Source organism: Callithrix jacchus, chromosome 2, assembly GCF_049354715.1.
Source record: "Callithrix jacchus isolate 240 chromosome 2, calJac240_pri, whole genome shotgun sequence".
Taxonomy (NCBI): domain Eukaryota; kingdom Metazoa; phylum Chordata; class Mammalia; order Primates; family Cebidae; genus Callithrix; species Callithrix jacchus.
In genome coordinates this window covers 22,236,053-22,256,200 of record NC_133503.1, presented here as the reverse complement: position 1 = coordinate 22,256,200, position 20,148 = coordinate 22,236,053, and the positions used below count along the sequence as shown (strand labels likewise).

At 46.3% G+C, this 20,148-nt stretch overlaps 1 long non-coding RNA gene across 44 annotated transcripts in view; it reads right to left on the bottom strand.

Moving 5' to 3' along the window:
- LOC103788949 (uncharacterized) overlaps positions 1-20,148 on the bottom strand; it is a 196,391-nt gene that overhangs the window by 163,470 nt on the left and 12,773 nt on the right. For 40 of the 44 annotated variants that reach the window (XR_013532441.1, XR_013532452.1, XR_013532474.1 and 37 more), the window contains 2 exons: positions 18,621-18,743; positions 14,825-14,871 (listed from right to left, as the gene is read on the bottom strand). This is a non-coding gene — a long non-coding RNA (uncharacterized LOC103788949). Of the gene's footprint in view, positions 1-886; positions 14,872-18,620; positions 18,744-20,148 lie in introns of all 44 variants that reach the window. The other 4 variants (XR_013532447.1, XR_013532438.1, XR_013532470.1 and 1 more) reach the window with 4 other exon arrangements.

Here is a 20,148-nt window from a genome sequence, read left to right as displayed (position 1 = left end):
TCTGGATGCTTTCCTAGGCTGCTACCACGATGAGCAAAATCTAATAAGCTAGACGATTCTGTGGTTGGATTTTTAAAAACTCCAACTGCACCAATCCTAGAAGGGAAGGAATGCAGCTTGATGCTAGCACATGTGACAAAAACACTTAGGATTTTGACTGCCAGCTCAGAATGAGTCAACAATGTGATATGACTGCCAAAAAAGCCAGTGTAATCTTGGGCTGCACTAAACAGACAGGAGTGATGGTGCGGCCTTCAGTTCAGAGAATCATGTATCAAGGCCCACTGAACAGAGAAGGGCGGCCAAGGAGAACTCAGAATCACGCCCTGTGGGGGAAAAAAATGGGAGTACCTGGGATATTGCTGTCTGGCCTTCTTTTCGGGGATTGGTGGGACTGTTCTGGACTTGAGCTTGCCAGTTAGGAGTCTAGGGTTAGACTGCCTGAATTGAAACCCAACCCAGCTACTTACTAGGTTTTTCCTACATGCCAAGAATGAAATAGTTATTCTCATCACTACCTTCTGAACAAACACCATCTTCATCCCTATCATACAGATGAGAAAACTGAGGCACAGAGAGGTTCAGTAGTTTGCCAAAGGTCACACCGCAAGCAAATTGAAGAACTAGGCTTTGAATGCAAGGAGAGTATACTTTCTTTGTTCTTCCCCTAAGCAGCTATATGACCTTGAATCTTGTCACTTCCAACTATGTTGCAGTTAGCCCTAGGGCTACATGACCAAGCACCCGAAAACATAAAGGCTTCAAGCAAAAACACTTATTTGTTCACAAATCTGCAATCTTGGCAGGACTTGGTGGGGACAGCTCATCTCTGCTCTACTGGCATTAGCTGGGTTGGCTCAAAGGCGGGGTTGGAAGCCTCATTCACCTTTCATTTGGTACCAAACATCTGGAGGCTGGAACAGCAGAGGATCCTTGGACATCAGTCTCTGCAGAGTCTCCCTACATGCTCTCTCCAGCATAGCACCTGCAGGGCAACCAGACATTTCACATGTTGGCTTGTGGCTCCCTGGGCATACATCCTGAGACAAATGACAGAGCCAGGTAGATGCTTTCATGTCCTAGCCTCAGAAGTCACATCGTATGACTTCTCCCATATCCTCAGCACCATGGGAATAACTACAGTGCTTGCTTGCGAGGATGAATTGAGACAATGCAGGTAAAATGCCTAGCACATTGTCTGGAAGCTGGTGAGGATTCTATAAATTCAGCTGTTGTTATTTTAAAAGTGGCTCAAAAAAGACATCTTAAAAAGACAAATCTGCTACTACTACCGAAAATATGCATCACGTACCCTTAAGCCCAGCAAATACCTTTTGTACACTGGTATCTTTCCTTGCCTCCATGTAGCCAGATGCTTGCTAGTCTGGGAAGTCACGCCCCACTCTCTTGCCCCATCCCTCTGATAAACAAGGCCAGTTGTTGGAGCTGCCTGGCTTGTGCTTCCCAGGAAGGATACCTTGGCTGACTCAGCTGGGAAGGCATCCAGTGATTCATTAAGTATCAAAATTAATTAAATGTCCTCAGATCTTGGGAAGGGAGCAAATGCCCAGGAGACCCAAGACCCTCTCTTATCCCAGGATCCCAATGGTTCCTCAGAGAGGAAAACATGGACTTGAAGATTAGCTGGGCCTTCATATGAGCGGAGGTGTTAGTCATTCTGGGCACACATACATCTCTAGCATCAGTAAGAAGAGTTGCCAGCTCCTTTCTGAATATTCAAACTCATGGCTATCCCCCCTCCCGCACCCATTTCCATGGCCTCAATTACCATCCAAGCTAATGAGTCCTAAATCCATATCTCCAACTCAGAATTATTTCCGGAGCTTGAGACCTGCCCCACTCAGATTTCCCACAGGGCCCCAAAAGTCAGCATGACCCCTAATGCTGGACTCATCTCCTTCCCCTCACCCAGACCACGATTCTCAGGGAAGATTTCCATGGTGCACCCAGTGGCCCAAACCAGAACTCCAGCTCACCTTGACATTCCCCTGCCCTGCCCCTGAGGAGTGACCCACCACAGTTCCTGTAGTTTCTACCCCCTAATCTCCCTCTGCCAAGAGTTCTCTTAGACAACATCCTCATAGCTTCTGAACCCAACTCTGTCCTTCTACAATTTTCCCCTCCCTGCTGTAAGATCTCTGCAAAGATCAAATGCAAACATGAGCATTGCCACCCTGTGTAGGACTCTTCAGTGACTCCCCCTTGCCTTTCAGACCAAGTCCACGCTTTTTAACATGGTTCCAACGCCTTGCTTGATCCAGTGACTATACATCTGTTACAGGCTGAATTGTGTTCTACAAAATTCATACATTGAAAGCCCCAGCCTCCCGTACGGCAGAACATGACTTATTTGGAGATAGAGTCTTTAACAGGGTAATTAAATTCAAACAAGGTTGTAAGTGGAGGCCCCTAATTCAATATGCCTGATGCCTTCATACAAAAAGAAAATGAGGATACAGACATGCACAGAGGGAAGCCCATGTGAAGACAAAGAGCAAAATGGCAATGACTGCCCCAGGAGAGAGGTCTCAGGAGGAACCAACCTAGCCAACGCCTCGGTCTCGAACTTCCTGCCTCCAGAATGATGAGAACATAAATTTCTGTTGTTTTCACTACCCAGTCAGTGGTACTTTGCTCTGGCAGCCCTAGCATCATTCTCCATCACCTCCCTACATTGCCCTCCCCAAGTTATGAAGCGCTAGCTGTGCGCTACATGCCCTCTCCACTCCAGGCCGCCCCCACTCTCATCTGGACATCTACGCTGTTCCCGCAACTCTTCATCCAGCTAACTCCTTCCTCCAGGAAGCCATCCCTGACCTTTATCTTTAAGTATCTCCTAAAACACCCCCTCCTTCCCCTCTCAGAGCCCTGTGTTATGACTACCCATTTACTCTGTGTCCAGGGGGGACTCCTGCTGTGGGATCCCCTCTGGTGCCCTTTATACCTTACCTTTCTCCAAACAGGATTTCTGTGTGTGTGCCAACATCAGCATCTGGTCCATCTGTGCACTACATGAGGACAGGGACCATGTATCTTGCTCACACCTGTGCCTAGAACAGTGTCTGGTACCTAAAAGGTGCTCAATCAGTTCTTTAGGATGACTGGCAATTAATGAAAATAATTCAAATAATTCAAAATTGATCATATTTAGTATTTTTTAAAAAAAAAAAAAAACTAAGTTCAGAAATGTCTTAATAGAGATTCCCAGGGAAGTCCCCTTTTGAGGGCTTAAGTTTACAAAGCAAAGCCACTCTCTCATAAATCTGTGTTTCTTTGGCCACCAGAGACTTTGAAAGAAAGGGAGGTTTATAGGCCCTAAACAGAAGGCAGCTGATTCAGATTTAATTCAGGCACCAAGGCCACGCTTTAACATGTACAACATTCGGGGCTGAAGTCACAGTCTGGGCCCATATCTTTGTTTCAGGAAAACTGAGCCCCAAAACTCCTGGCCATTTCACTGGGAGTTGGGAAAAGGCCCAACTGCTTCAACAGACAGCAAGAAGCCCTGCACCTTACAGGTAACCTGTGGCACAGGGGCACATATTCATTTTGGTCTTTCAAAAAATTGATACATAATGATTGCACATATTTATGGGGTACAATGTGATGTTTTGATACATGTACGCATTGTGTAATCATCAGCTCGGGGTAACTAGTGTACCCGTCCCTGACAGCATCTCTTGTTTCTTTTTAGTGGGGAACATTCAAAATCCTCTCTTCTGGCTATTTTGACATACAAAATACCTTATTGTTGATGTAGAACATTCTGGTCTTCACCCACACTTGCTCCTGGAAGTGCTGCTCCCATCCCCACCTTAGGACAATGGGCCCGAGTTTCTGGGGACAAACCACCTCCCTTACCCCATCAGCTGAGAGTGCACTGACTCTATGAGGAGCCAAGGGAAACCACTCTCAGGCCATTTTGGCTCCAAGCATTCTCCGCGGAGATACTGGAGCTTAGCCTGCACTGTACCTCTAGGGAGTGAATCATGGTTGTCTAAATCAAGACCCATTTCTTTAAGAGAAAAAGAACCAAATTCTAGCTCCTTTTGGAGCGAGAATGATGGCCCATTCCAAACAAATCCCACCCACCAGACTCCCAGCTCCTCCCCTGATTCGTTTCCATCTGTGTCACTTGCCCCATCACCTAACTTAGGTGTTTGATTTATGTGCTCATTGGCTGTTGCCCTTCCCTAATGCCCATCATCACCAGCAGAGCGAGAGGTTCTCTGAGGGCAAAAACTCGCTCTGTTCTGTACCCTGCTATTTCCTTGATGCCTGGCACATTCCTTGGTACATAATAGGTTCCCCACGTGTGTCTGCTGAGTGAATAGATATGAATAAATTCATGAATAAATGCACATACTTCCTTCTTTCCTCCACAAACACATGGAGATGAGTCTCCACTCTCATCACTACCTTGGTGACTCCTCTTAATTCCACAGCAGGGAATCCCATCTGGTGCCCTTTATACCTTACCTTTCTCCAAATAGGATTTCTGTGTGTATGCCAACATCAGCATCTGGTCCATCTGTGGATATTGCCTGGGGCCCTATAAATCTCCCTCTAGGGTCAAGGCAGTTTCTGTCCGTAGAATGAAAGCAGCCATGACTTCATTGAGTCTAAAACCCACATAAACAAACTACCAGTGGCCTGGGGTCCCTGTCCCCTGCAGGCAGATGTTCTCAGGTAACAAGAACCTGAGGCCAGGACCTTCGCAGTGGTGGTGTTAGGGATGCTCAGGGTCCATCAGCAACTGCTGCCTCAGGTTGGGCTGGAGGAGAAGTGGTGGCCTGGAGACTCTGAGGGCAGGTGGATGTGGGGCAGCAGGGAGGGTCAGGATCTGGTCTCCTGTGTTGGCTCCACCAGCCCTAGTAAGCCATTCAGACCTCCTGAGACTCACCTATGACTAGCTGCCTTGTGGGGCCATTAGGAGAAGCAGGGTGGGCTTCACAAGAGCCCCTCTCCTCATCTGTTCCCTGCTCTTTACCCCAAGAGAGGGGAACAGCACTGTGGTGAGCAGCACAGGCCAGGCCTGAATCCTCCATCTGCCACTTGCTCACTACGTGACCTCCCACAGGTTTCTAAGCCAACCTCATGCCTCAATATTGTTTAAGGGTCTGGCACACGGTTGATGAGCAGCAATTATGAAATGTAAAAGGATGCAAGAGAGTAGCCTGATCCCAAGGTGAAACTGAGAAGAAAGCTGGGTGTGGTGCAAAGGTCGATTCTTACTGTTGGTATCTCAGAACTTGAAGATCGTCCTGTCCCCACTATTCTCCCCACTACATTTCAAGGTGCGGGGGGCACATATTGGTGTGTGATCTCTGGTATGGCTGGGCTGCTGGCCTTGGGATTGCCCCCAGAAGCCGCAGGTACTAGAGCCTTTCTCTTAGTTGTGACTGAGTTGAGATCCATATGTGCTCTCCACTGTACAGAAGTGGAGTCAGAGAGATGGCAGTTTAAATCCCAGCTCTGCCACTTAGCTGTGTGACCTTGGCCAAATCAGTTACCCTCTCTGTGCCTCATTTTCCTAATGTGTAAAATGCAAATAATGATAGCTAGCACCCCTTATACTCATACGGTGGCACAGTACTGGATACATCCACATCCCCAAAACAAACCCCATGCTCTCCAGTCTCCCTGTCTTTGAATTTGGTGGTTCCTCTAACACTCTCTTCCCTCCTCATCTCTGCCGCCAGAACCCAGACTAATCCTCAGGGGCCTGCTCAAATAACACCACTTCTGGGAAGTGTTTCCAGGTGTTTCTATCCCGTGTGGCCTCCTCTTCCTTCCTGTATCCTGGACATACAACCTTTCTACAGAAGTCACCCAGGCACAGGGTGAATGATACACGTACGTTATTCTTAGCCCTCTTCCTGACCATAAGCATTGGAATCAGACCTGGCTTTGACTCCAGCTTTGCTACTTAATAGCGGTGTGACCTCAGCTAGATTACTTAAGTTCTCTGATCCTCAGTTTCCTCATCTGTAAAAAGGACATAATGAAACACCTACCTCATAAAGTTTGTGGCAAGGATTAAGGGAGGTAACACCTATAAAACCTTAGGCACAATGCTTTTAGTACATTATATGCGCTCAATAGGAGTTACTTTCATTGCAATGATTATTAGCACTAAGTAGGAGTTGAGTCTAAAAGGCTTTCACTTGAAATTCATTTCTTAGGGGCCCCCTCCAATGCTCATAGCTTCTAAAATGCACCTCTTGGGGTTAGCGATGGCCCCAGGGAGGGGCAACTGGTGAATTCTCAGTAAAGACTTCGCCGCTCTTTTGGCATCAGAACTTTTGGTTCTTACTGGAAAAGCAGAGAAGAGAAGACAAAGAAACAGAAACCTGAAGGAAATTCCGAGGAGGCCCACATGTTCTCTGTTTAAACCCCAGGACAAGCCTGCAATGTCATCACTGAGGACTTTGAGATTCAGAAGATTTAAGTGACTTACTCAAGGCCACACAACCAGTGGAGACATACCCAGATGGCATCTACTCTAAGGCTCTAAGGAAAGAAGAGGGGGCAGGTGGAGGAAGGAGGGAGAACACGCATCCACCAAGAGCACGCACTCCCATGATATGGCAGAAAAGCAATCCGTGGAAGTGTATGGTCTTATTTATGGGAAATTAATTCAGCATACAACTTCATTATAATACCATTTCTCGAAACATTAACTCCCATCAATGTCGTAAAAGTCTGGGAAGCTACAAAATGTCTTTTTCTAAAACCTCCTATTATCTACAAACATCCACTTTTCAGGCCAACCAAGATTTCCCTTCTCTCCCCTTTGCCCTGTTGGTTTTAAGCCTAGAAAGGTCTGGAGTGGCCCAATGTGTTAATGGGGCTTGAAAAGGTTCTCATCGGCCTGCAAGCCCAGGGGAAAGCAATGCTCACTAACTGCTCGTAAATTAGAGTCTCCCTTTTTGGTTTAAATCCACGGCCATAGATGTATTATCTTCACCAGTCCTAGAAACGACAGTAAAGAATTCTTCTTTCTCTTGTCCGATATCGCCCTCTAGTGATCCAACTCTACTTGAAAAATAGAATGAATCCAGGAAATAGGCAAGTGAGTTACCTGGACCCCCTCACTCCCTCACTGGTTCACCCATTCAGCTGACCAGTCTTCCCGCCCCGCCACTCACTTTCTCATTATTGGTTACGGGCCTATCAGGCACCAATCAACGTGGATGCCGGGATGACCCACGTGTTGAATGTTCACTTGCAGAACCTGAGAGTCTGGAGAAAATGGCCCACATCTGAATCCCAGCTCTGCCTCTTAAAGGCCCAAAGACCCTGGAAGTGGGAGTTAGTTCACCAAGCTGGGCCTGTTTCCTCACCATGGAGTGGTAATACCGACTTCTCCATCTTTAAAATATACTATTACATGCGTATCCTCCTGATCTTTTTTGTTATTTGTACAGATGGGGCGGGGGTCTTACTAGGTTATGATGCCCAGGCTGGTCTCGAACTCCTCAGCTCAAGTGATCCTCCCACGCTGGCCTCCCAAAGTGCTGGAAGTACAGGCATGAACCACTGTACCTAACCTTGTCTTTATTTTCACAACCAGCTCCTGGAGCACACTTAGGTTTTTGTCACAAAGAAAAAGGAGAGAAGCGAATAGGTAAGCTCAGTAGCCTCAGGTTCAAATCCTGGTTCTGCCACTTACCTACCTTGTTACCTTGGAAAGACTACTTAACCCCTCTCTGCCTCTTTTATCCTGTCTGTAAAATGAATACAATCATAGGATTGAGCATGATTTAGGTTTGCAAACTTTGGAGTAAGCAAAAATTCCCTGGGGAGCTTATTAACAGGACAGACCCTCCTTCCCAAATTTAACAATCTGGAAAATCTGAAAATGGCCCTGGACCTCTGAGCAGTTAACAAGCTGCCTAACACTGCACCACAGCCACTGAGCACAAGTGCGACTGAGCCAGTGCACTGGTCCTCAAACTTGGCTGCACATTGAAATCAGCTGGGAAGCTTGAACATGCTGATGTCCCCTCACCCGCCCCCTCTAGATTCCAATATAACTAGTCCAAGGTAAAGTCTGGCATCGGGATTTGTAAGAATTGCTGGGGCAATTCCCCTGTGCAGCCAGGGCTGAAACCCCACTTCCTTAGCCCAATGCCATAAAAGCTTAATAAATGTTAAAAGAAGTCCTACCACAGATCCACATCATGACTCAAACGCTGTGCTTTGATTCAACATCAACAACAAAATAGGAAGCCTCTATCAGGTGCCAGGCACTGGAGATAGAGCCATCATTAAGCCAAAACAAAAAGAAATCCCTGTGCTCAGGGAGATGGCAATAATGCGGCGGGCCAATTTGTCATTTTGTTCTGGGCCCCCAAAATTATGTAGCCATCCCATGAGCTGGGGCTGCACATCACAGATGGCCTTGCAGCTCACAGTAAGAACTCTCTTTCTCTTTGAGATGGGAAGCATAACAACTCCCACAGTTTTCTGTCTTGGAACAAAAGGGGATTTAGAGATGCCACTGTAGCTTTGAGAAAAGTTACTGTCTGATGATAAGATTTCAGGCAGGGAGACCTGGGGGAGAGGAGACATATGTGAAGCCGCAGGACCTGCCCTGACTTACTGCGTCCCTTATGTCTGTCTATTCCCCTCCAAGTAAAGCTGAGCAGGGGATGCACAACCATGGCCAGGAGCTGGTGGCTCCTGTTTCCTCCCCTCCCCCACCTGCTGTCCTGCAGCGTGCAGGCTCCTCTCATCCCAGACTCAGTGGCCAGCTGTAGAGGTGAAAATACTTACTCTTAATCAGGATTTCGGCTTTGCACCTGCTTCCTTAGCTGGAACTGAGGCTAATTCCAAGGCCAGGGATACAGAGGGTAGAAGGGAAACCCTTTTGGATTACTGCAGCTATTCAGCCAACCCCCAGCTGCTCATTAGCACCTATGAATGAGGCCAGGGAAACCTGGTGAAATCTTGTTAAACCTCTGAGGGCCTGGGAGAAGGGCGGACACAGAGACCTCTCCTGGTCATCCAACCAAAAATAAATGCCTCCATCACTCTCTCTCCCCATTATCCTGCATTGTCTTTATTCATGGCACCTATGGTGAGCTGACATTTTACTCTGTATGTGTTCACTTCTAGTGGTCTTCTTAAAGATGGAAGATCGGTTAGGTGAGCTTACAGGACCCTTTCCCACAGAGTCAAGTGGTCTCCTCCATCCCCACCCCGGAAGGGGGAGGGCAGGGATGGAGCCCCCAAATGGGGCATCAAATGAGATCACAAAAGAGCAGCCCTCGCACAGCCGTCAGACTGTCCTGTTGGCCTACAGAGATTTTGTTGCTGCTGTTCGTTTGCTTGGTTTCTGTTTTTCTGCAAATGGCGTGATTCCACATTTAAAACCCAGGACTGGAGATCTCTCTGGAAAAGGGGGATAGTGACGGTGGGTGACGCATCCTCACACAACACCAGCTACTTGTTGCTGAGGTGCTGCTGCCCTTTAACTGGGCTGGGCTCTTCAGGACCCCATCCCCTCTGGGCTGCCCAATTCTTCCCATTTCCTGCCCAGCCCTGAAGGCTTGGATTGCACACCCCTCCCCTCCCTGTCCTGCTGGCTTTGCTCCTCCTCCCATGTCTGCGGGCATCTGTGTCCCCTCCTAGTCGTGGAGCTCAGGTTGTGCTGGGCAGGATAATTTGCCTGGTGGGCGACAGCTTCACCCTCCCCACCAACAGCTGCCAGCCTCCCTGACCTCAGAGCCACAGCCCTGATCAGCCAAGGTCACCTGGGAGTCGCCAGACATCTCTCCTCTGCCACCACACGGTGAGCCAAGGAGTTTATTACTTTCTCTCCTTCCCTATGCAGCTTCTAAGAATTTGGCCATGAGAGTGATTTATTCGGGTCACCAACAGCCCAATAGACATAAACACTCAGCCGTTATTGTCTCTGGTCCCCTCCACCCTTCATTTCCCAACACCCCTCTAAATATTTCATTAAAAATGAAAAGAAAATTTCATTTCTTTTCATTTTTCTCTGCAGCCCCAATCCTGCAGCCCTGCAAATCTACTCAACTATCTCTGGCACGCAGCCTATTCCTTCTTATTATTAATAAGACTGAGAATAATGGATAACAAATAAGACCCTGCTTTCAAAGGGCTCTCGTGCCATCGACCTAGAGCCTCACAAGAACCATACACCGTAAATGGTGACATGCAGAGTGTAAGTGACCTGTCTACGATCAGCAGCTAGTTAGTAGCCGAGCCAAGTCAGGAATCTATTTTAAGTGGTATTATTTATGGCTTATCAGGAAATTATCATTTTAAAAACTAAGCCAGTGAAAAAGACAGTTGAGATTTTAAAGTAGGCCTTTATTACATTTCAAGGGCAAGATTTATTCTCCTTCGTACTGTAATTAAAGTAAATGGAATACAATTTGGTATCATATTTGCCTTTCCAACAACCTTTCAGAGACACCTGCATTGCTCTACAAAAGGAAAGCCATCTGTTCATGCATTCATTGCATTAAATACCCACTCACTCACTCAGTCTACAATGATGTGTTGCCTGCCTACTGTGTGCCAGGCCCTGGGATCAACACAGGGCACACATTGGTGAGCAAAACAGATCAATTCCGGCCCCATGTGCTTAGAATCTAGTGATGAAATCAGGTGTTAAACTAACATGTGCACCAAAAATGTATGACCACAAACAAGCTAAGTGCCAGGAAGGAAAGGCACAGAGGCCCTGGTAGCCTCTAAGAAAGGAATCGTTCTGGTCCAGAAATTCAGGAAGGGCTTCCTGGGGAAGTAGCCATTGCCCCAGGAGACAAGAAGAAATTAACACAGGGAAAAGGACAGGGAAGGGAGAATACAGGGGAGGTAGAATGTGCAGCGCCCCCTAGTGCATGGGCCAAGTAGAGTGCTGTCAGGAACCGAGAGTCGTGGTGGTTTTGGGGAGTATGGTGTGTGACCAGGCAGCACAGGTGGGAGGGGTCAGACTACCCAGTCTTGTGAGCCCAGGTAGGGATCTAGGTCTCTTCCCAGGGAGCAGTATAAAACTGCTCAGAACAGGGATTGACCTGATCGGATTAAATCCACTTACATGCTGGGCATTTGGGGTGCCACAGGGAAAAAAAATGTTTCAACCCTCAAAGAATTTCCTGTCAGATTCCCTGGCATTAATAAAGCTCTGCTCAAAATTAGGTCGGATTTTTCTCAGAAATATAGATATCACTCTTGAGCTAACAATGTTTTTTAAAATACATAAAAGCTAAAATAATAGGCCAGGCACCATGGCTCACGCCTCTAATCTCAGCACTTTGGTAGGCCAAGGTAGGAAGATCACTTGAGGCCAGGAGTTCAAGACCAGCGTGGGCAACATAGTGAGACCCCCATCTCTACTAAAAACAAAAAAATCCACCAGGCATAGTGGTGCATGCCTGTAATTCTAGCTACTCCAGTGGCTGAGGCAGGAGGATTCTTGAGCCCAGGAGGTCAAAGCTACAGCGAACTGTGATCATATCACTGCACTCCAACCTGAATGACAGAGTGAGATCCAGTCTTTATTTAAAATAATAATAATAATAAAAATATTTACTACCTCCTAAGCATTTGCTGCTTTACGTTTTTATTTATTATTTCCTTCAATCCTTGCCTCAAGTTGTGAGCACTGTCACTCCCATTTCATAGATGAGGAAAATGAGGTTCAAGGAGGGATAGTAACTGCCCAAGGTCACACAGCTATGGGGAGATCCAAGGTTCAAACCAAGGACCGTCTGAATGTTGGCTCTGCCATCTCTAGGCTCCATAATCTTGGGAATTTTTGCCCCGAAATTCAAGGACAGCCAATGCGACAGGTATAGAGAATGTGTTCCTCCTGGAATGTCAAAGTCGCCAATGGGCTCCACTTTGCCAAAGCCACTGGCCAGCTCTTTCCTTGTCTTACTTGACCTTCTTAAAACACATTCCTTGTTGATCAGTGCCTGGTTGTCCTCCTACCCACTGCTATTCCTTCTCAGTCTCCTCTGCCCGCTATCCCTTTTCAACTTGACCTTTAATTGTTAAGCTCTACAAAGCTCTGCCCTTGGCTATTTTTCTATTTACAATCCTCTATTTGATCATCTCATCTACCCTAGGACTTTAAACTGGGTCCATAAACTGGTCACAAATCCACACCTCCTTCCCCTACCTCTCCCCTGATCATGTCTCCACACAGTTGTCTAACTGACCCACCAAGTTAACTCTGGATACCCACCACCAAACTCTTTCCTCCCCTTAACAACTCCCTCTCATTAAATGGCACCTCCTTGTACGTTGTGGCTGAGGCCAAAAGTCTAGGTCTTATCCTTGACTCACCTTTTTCCCATATGGCTCAGCTTCACTCCACTGACAAGCCCTGTTGTTTTGCCTTTCCCTCAAACTCTATTCTGAATTCAACCACTTCTTACTACTTCCATAATACCACCTTAGTCCAAGCAGCCATTTCGTCTCATCCTGGACTATTGCAGTTGCCTCCTAACTGGTCTCTCTGCATCCTCCTTTGCCCTCCTACATTCTGTTTTTCAGATAGTAGTCAGAGATTCAGGTGTTCAATTTGTACGCTTAAGAGTATGACCTGGGTCCGAATCTTGCCTCAGTCATGGGGCAAGCCTCTTAGCTGCTTGGTTTCCCCATCCCTCAACCAGGGGTAATGAAATCTATGACAGTATTTTGTGAGCACTAAGTGAGATGGTGTGTATGTCATACTTAATGTAGTTCCTGGCTTGTAGTGAGTGCTCAAATGTGTTATTGCTACATGCTGCTCAGATTTCCTCACAGGAAGCCTTGCTCCATGAACATCAGTTGAAGGTGATGCTGGTCAAAGAATGAAGCAATGCCTAATCCATTGTATGTCAGCTTCCTGATTCCTGTCTGGCCTATGGTGGCCATGGAGCATCACTTCCCACCCCATCTCTGGATGCCTGTTGACAGTCACAGATGTACACACACACTGGCCTACGAGCAGAATTTTGAAATGTGAAGCAAGATTGGATTTGAATAGCAGTTTTCTTTGCTCAAAAAGAAACCACTCCCTGAAACCACTATCCTCCAGACCTAGATGGAAGCCCTGACATTCAGAAGCTCCAGCTCTGAGATAGGGTTTTGCTGTCACAACTTGGAAGAGCCAAAGGTTTGGCCAAGAGAAGAGGTGGATGTGGCCAAGGATAGAATCATGATGTCTGTGCCCTACTGTGGAATTCCCAAATTATGAAAACAAAAAAATCTCATTTTATGGAGACAGGAGACCGAAACATCATAGGCTGGAGAGTGCTTGCCCTCTGGTGAGGAATCACAAGACTGGTCCCTGCATTGCCTTCTCTCCTTCCCTCACCCCTTCCTGGTAAAGTGGGGTGAGGCTGCAAAGTCGGACAGAGATGGGTTCAAGTTCTAGCTCAGCCACTTACTGGCTGTGTGACCTGGGACAACTATGAGCCCTCTTTGAACATTGGCTTATTCACCTATAAACTGAAAAGTAATGGTATTACCTATTTCATAAGGAGCTGTGATCACTGTAGAAATAAAAAGCATCAAATCTAAAAAGGGAGAGGCAATAAAAGATAGCAGTTAAGACTACGGGCTCCGGAGTTTGAATCCAGCTCTTCCACTCACTGGCTGTGCAAGCTTCGATGAGTTACTTGATCTATCTGATTGTCTAATCTGTAAAATGGGGATAGTAATTGCTCCTCTCTCCATGATACATTTTGGGCACTAAAGGTGTTAACACATGTCAAGATCCTTGAACAGTGGCTGACACTTAGAAAGTGTCCACTTGCTTTTATTTCTCCCTGCTTCCTAGAGCCCACAAGTGACTTGCTGTTACAAAGAGCGTGGGTGGAAAGGAAGTCCTGAGATCAGGTAGAAGATAACTCCACTACACACTTCATAATATGAAGGCTCATTGTAATTTTGCTCGATTCCCAGAAAGCTCTGCACCTGTTAGTGAACTAACTCCTGAAAATGAGCCTGCTGGGACCTACATGGAGCAAGTGATTTCACAGAGCTGTAAGGGAAGACGTGCAGATGGACACAGGTTCTGTGCCATTTACTCTTAAGGCTCACTGACCATAACCATGCAAAATGAACTGACTTCAAACAGCATCTGGCCTCTTGCCTCCAGTAGGTTCTCCACTAAACAGCCAAAACAGACTTGGCAGCATTCAGCACTGCCCATCATATTCCTGCTCCTCATAAACCCCAGAGAGAGTCCAAGCCCCTCACCTGGCCTTCAGATTTTCATACAGTCTGCCTCCAGCTCCCTTCCCTGATGCTTTCTCTTCATGAGATGTTCCCTCTGTCTGCTCACCCCAAACACACGCACCACTGCCACTCTGGACTACTCACTGTCCCAAATGTAAACCATGGGTTTATATCTTTATGCTTTTTTCCATTTGGTTTGCTCAGTCTGGGTTGCCCATTGTATTAGTCCATTCTCTCAATCCTGTAAAGAAATACCTAAGACTGGGTAATTTATAAAGAAAAGAGGTTTAATTGGCTCATGGTTCTGCAGGCTGTACAGGAAGCATAGTCACTTCTACTTCTGAGGAGGTCTCAGGAAGCTTCCAATCATGGTGGAAGGCAAAGGAGGAGTGAGGTGTCTCCAATGGTGGGAGTGGGAGCAAGAGAGAGGAAGGAGGTGCTACTCACTTCCAAACCAGATCTCACGAGAGCTCACTCACTATCGCGATGACAGTACCAAGGGAGATGGTACTGAACCATTCACGAAGGACCATGCCCATGATTCAATCACCTCCCACCAGGCCCCCCCCCAACACAGGGAATACTCACTCACCTGTGCACTCAATGCCACTTCATAGGTACAGAGGGTGGTCTCACCATCTGGTGAAAGAGATGCACAGTTAAGATATGGCCGTATGCACGGACAGGATGTGTCTAGATGCACAGACATTATGTGGGCAAATGCTCCATGGTACTAGACACAGACAATGGATTTTACAAATTCTAGAAGGCTGGGACCACCTGCTATCAGGATCCGGGGCCTCAGAATCAACGAGACCTGGTTCATATCACCCTGTGTTGGTAGGACCCCCAGTCCCTCCCTCCCTGTGTTCTATGATAGTGGTGAAGAGCACAAGTGTCATGTCAGACAGAACTGGGTTTAGAAAAACAAAAAAACAGCTCTGTGACCCTGGGGACATAATTTTATCTGTTTGAGCTTTAATTTCCTTTATCTGTCAAATAGAGTTGATGTTAGAATTGATGTCATAAGTTGTTAGAATTAAATGAGTCACTCTGTATAAAGCACCTAGAATGATGCCAGGCACAGAATTTGTATCCAGTAAGTGGTCACTGCCATAGTGGTTGGAAATACTCTGGCCATTTTTATTCTCCAAATTCCACCTCACATCCAGCCTCTCCATTAGCTGGCACTGTGCAGCATGCATTACTCTCTGTAAGCCTCAGTCATTGAATGACTGCCCAGAGAGACAAGGCAAGGTGAAAACTACATCCAATCTTGTGTTCACAGGGACCAGCCCAGCAGATGCAGGGGTGGATTGGATTTGGTCATTCCTTTATTCATTCATTCACTTATCCACAATTATGTGTTGAGGGACTCTTGCATGTCAGGCCCTGCTCTGGCTCTCGGACCCACAGTCAGCAGCACAGAGATGCTCCCTGCCGTCAAAGAACCCACCTTCCAGAGCAGTGCTCTTCATTAGAAATCCCACGAGCACATATGTGACTATATTTTTCTTGCAGCCGCTTTTCTAATAAGGTGCAAGGAAGCTTAATGATATATTTTATTTAGCCCAGTAAATCCAAAATACAATCATTCTGATACGCCATCAATATTAAAAATTAGTAACTGGATACTTTACATTCTTTTCTGTGCTAGGTCTTCGAAACCCGGTATGTATTTTTTACACACAGCCCATTTCAGTTTAGACTGGCCACAGTTCAGGCACTCAGTAGCCATGTGGCCTCCATCTTAGACAGAGCTGCTCTCGTGTGTGTGTGAGACAGCATCAGCTACTTTTTGAAATTTTTTATTTTAGTTAGTATATTGAAGAGATATCTTCACTTCTATGCTTATTGCAGCATTATGAATAATAGCCAAGTTTTAGAAGCAACCTAAGTGTCCGTTAACAGACGAATGGATAAAGAAAATGTGGTACATATACACAATAGAGAGCCATAAAAAAGAATCAGATCCTGTCACTTCCAACCACATGGACGGAACCAGAGGTCATATATTAACTGAAACAGGCCAAATACAGAAAGACGAACATCAATCACATCACCTCACTTTACTGTGGGAGCTAAGAATGAAAACAGTTGAACTCGTGGACATAGAAGTAGAAGGATGGTTACCAGAGGCTGGGAAGGGTAGTTAGTGGGGCTAGTTAATGGGTACAAAAATATAGAAAGAATAAATAGGACCTAGTATTTGCTAGCACCACAGAGTGACTACAGTAAAACATAAAATAAAATTTGTTCATTTAAGGATAACTAAGAGTATAATTGGATTATTTGCAACACAAAGGTTAAATGTTTGAGGTGATGAATAGCCCATTTACTCCGATGTGATTGTTACGCATTGCATGCCTGTATCAAAATACCTCGTGTACCCTGTGAATACGTACACCTACAACGTACCCACAGAGATGAACACACTTTGTTCTCCCACATTCCACCCCTGCAAAGCTTTCACTGTTTTTCAAATCAAATCTAGGCAACAGGCAAACCTGGCTTCAGCCCCCAGCTCTGCTAACGATTAGCAGTGAAAATGTGAGCAAGAGCCTTGTTTCGTTTGATTTCCTGAGGCTGCCGTTACAAAGTACCATAAAGGGGTGGGGGTACTTAAAATAACAGAAATTTATTCTCTGACACAAACCAAAAGTCCAAAATCAAGGTGTTGGCAGGGCCATGCTCTCTCTAGAAGCTCATAGAGAGAAACCATTTCGCCCCATTCTCTTAGCTTCCAGTGTTGCCAGAAGTCCTTGGCATTCCTTGGCTTGTAGATTCACCCCTGTGGTCTCTGCCTCCATCATCACAGAGCACTTCAATCTTACCTCTTATTGTGATGTTTTTCTCCCAGAAATGATGGTTTCTGGCATCAGTAAGCAGAGAGAAAAGTGTCATCTCAGGGGCAGGGTGGGAGTGAATGGGAGAAATTTTGTAGACACTCTCCTTGTGTGTCAGCAGATGCTAGCTACTGGAATCCCAGCAAGTCACTTATCAAATATCTGAGTGCTGGATGCTGGGGACAGAGTGATGAACAGGATGTGGTCCATCCAGGTGCTGGCATACAGCATGAAGAGATTGCAGATTCACCTGTGCGTCTGTGTCCTCAGGTGGCATTCTCCTCTCTGTATCTCTTCTGTTCTTAAAGGACAATTATCAGATTAAGGGCCTGCCCTACTCCAGCATGACCTCATCTTAAATTGCATCTTGATTGCATTTGCAAAGACCCTATTTCCAAATGGGGTCACTTTCACAGTTAGCAAGGGTTAGGACTTCAACCTATCTTTTTGGGGTACACAATTCAAGGCACAACACAGGGTTATTGTGAGGATTCAACCATCCACTGTGTGCAAATGCTCTGACATTTCAAAGAGGCTCCTTTTCTAGGCTACTTTGGATTTTCTCTGCCGGCGTCTTGGCCCTATCGCTGACGACGGTCATCTCTGGCAGCTCCCATCGCTCCCAGACTTGCCAGCTTCGGGGTATGTGACTCAAAGTAGAAATGCACAAGAGATGACTCCCCATGGAGCAAGCTTGGCTTTTGGGGGACTCAAAATGGGAAAGAAGCAGAAGAGATGTTTGTCCTCCTGTAGAGCCCTGCTCAGGGGACAGAGGTCCATAAAGGCTCTTTGTGACTGTCCAGCAAGTTGGAGCAACCTACAGGGCTGCTGCAGAGCTGTGGACATAACAATGCATTCCTTCCCGTTACCCTCCTCCTTCACCACCGCACACGCACACCCTTTCCCTCGAATCTTCTTCCCTGAGGTTGCACTCCCTCCTGCCCCCAGTTTGTGCACATGATCCCTCATGTACTTTTCTAGAGTACCTGGACTAAGATATTCATAAAGGGAAGTTCTGTTACCTTTCCAGACTCAGCCGAATGACATCACCTTCACCCCCAGTTCCTTCAGGCTCCCAGAACAGCCTGAACACTTACATCGATGCTTCCTTGCCTGCCTCCCCCACCTGTCTGTGGCCCCTGCCATGAACTGCAATCTCTTCATGCTGTATGCCAGCACCTGGATGGACCACATCCTGTTCATCACTCTGTCCCCAGCATCCAGCACTCAGATATTTGATAAGTGATTTGCTGTGATTCAAGTAGCTAGCATCTGCTGACACACAAGGAGGGTGTCTACAAAATCTCTCCCACTCACTCCCACCCTGCCCCTGAGATGATGCTTTTCTATCTGCTTACTGATGCCGGAAACCATCTTTTCCAGGAAACAAAAATCACAATAAGAGATAAGATTCACTTTGGGAGGCCAAGGTGGGTGGATCATGAGGTCAAGAGATTGAAACCATCCTGCCATCCTGGTCAACATGGTGAAACCCAGTCTCTACTAAAAATACAAAAATTAGCTGGGCATGGTGGCGTGTACCTGTAATCCCAGCTACTCGGGAGGCTGAGGTAGGAGAATTGCTTGAACCCAGGAGGCGAAGGTTGTGTTGAGCCAAGATCATGCCATTGCACTCCAGCCTGGGTAACAAGAGCGAAACTCCATCTCAAAAAAAAAGAGAGATAAGATTTAAATTCAAATATTGCTAAGAGAGAAAACATAAATCCTTAAATTCCGACTAAGGTATAAATGACTAATAGAATGGTTCTTTTCTGATAGGGGCTGGGGAGTCATGGGGTGGAGGAGGTGAAGGGACAACGCTAGGGCAGAGGTGACTAGCCCAGGGCATTTTATTCTTACATAGAATCAACACCATGCTGCCAGCCAAAGAGACAGCTACCCTCTGGGGGCAATCTGAGGGGTGAAAAGTGCCTCTTCCTCAAGGTAGCTCTACCATTGTTCTGCTGTGGTGCCCCAGTGAAAGAAAGCTCACAAAGCCAGAACACCTGGTTCTCTCACTGGCATTTCCGTCTGCTACTGTGGGATCTTTCGCAAAGCCTTTATTCACCCTCTCAGTTTCTTTAAACATAACAAGATGATGATGACAAAGACACGTTCTCTGGTTTATTTACAGGGTCGTTGGAAAACTCAAATGAAGTCATACATATGAACCTGCCTCCCAGTATGTAAAGTGATTTGCACATATAAGGCATGTATGTATGTATGAATGTATGTATGTATGTATGTATGAATGTATGTATGTATGAATGTATGTATGCATGTATGTATGTATGAATGTGTGTGTATGCATGTATGTATGTATGCATGTATGTATGAATGCATGTATGCATGTATGTATGAATGAATGTATGTATGTATGCATGCATGTATGAATGTATGCATGTGTGTATGAATGTATGTATGCATGTATGGATGGATGGATGGATGTGTGTATGTATGCATGTATGTATGTATGTATGCCTGTATGTATGTATGAATGAATGTATGTATGTATGAATGTATGTATGTATGCATGTATGTATGAATGTATGTATGTGTGTGTGTATGAATGTATGTATGCATGTATGTATGTATGAATGTATGTATCTATTTGAGACATGGTCTCTCTCTGTTGCCCAGGCTGGAGTGCAGTGGTGTGGTCAAAGCTCACTGCAACCTACAACTCCTGGGCTCAAGCAATCATCCTACCTCAGCCTTCCGAGTAGCTGAGACTACAGGTGAGAGCCGCCACACTTGGCTAAGTTTTCTGTATTTTTTGTAGAGACAGGGTCTCACTATGTTTCCCAGGCTGGTCTCCAACTCCTGGGCTCAAGCAAACCTCCCACCTCAGCCTCCCAAAGTGCTGGGATTACAGGTGTGAGCCATTGTGCCCAGCCAAGATAGTTATTAGTTTTCAAACTGTGGTGAGGGTCTTTATTCATAGAAACCTGGAGCTCTCTGGGAGGGGAAAGTCAAGGAGCAGAAATCTAGCTCTCTCTGTGTGCCTCTTAACCACTCACACCCATGGGTGCCATTCTGCCTCTAGGCCTCTGGGGACCAGGAGTCCCTT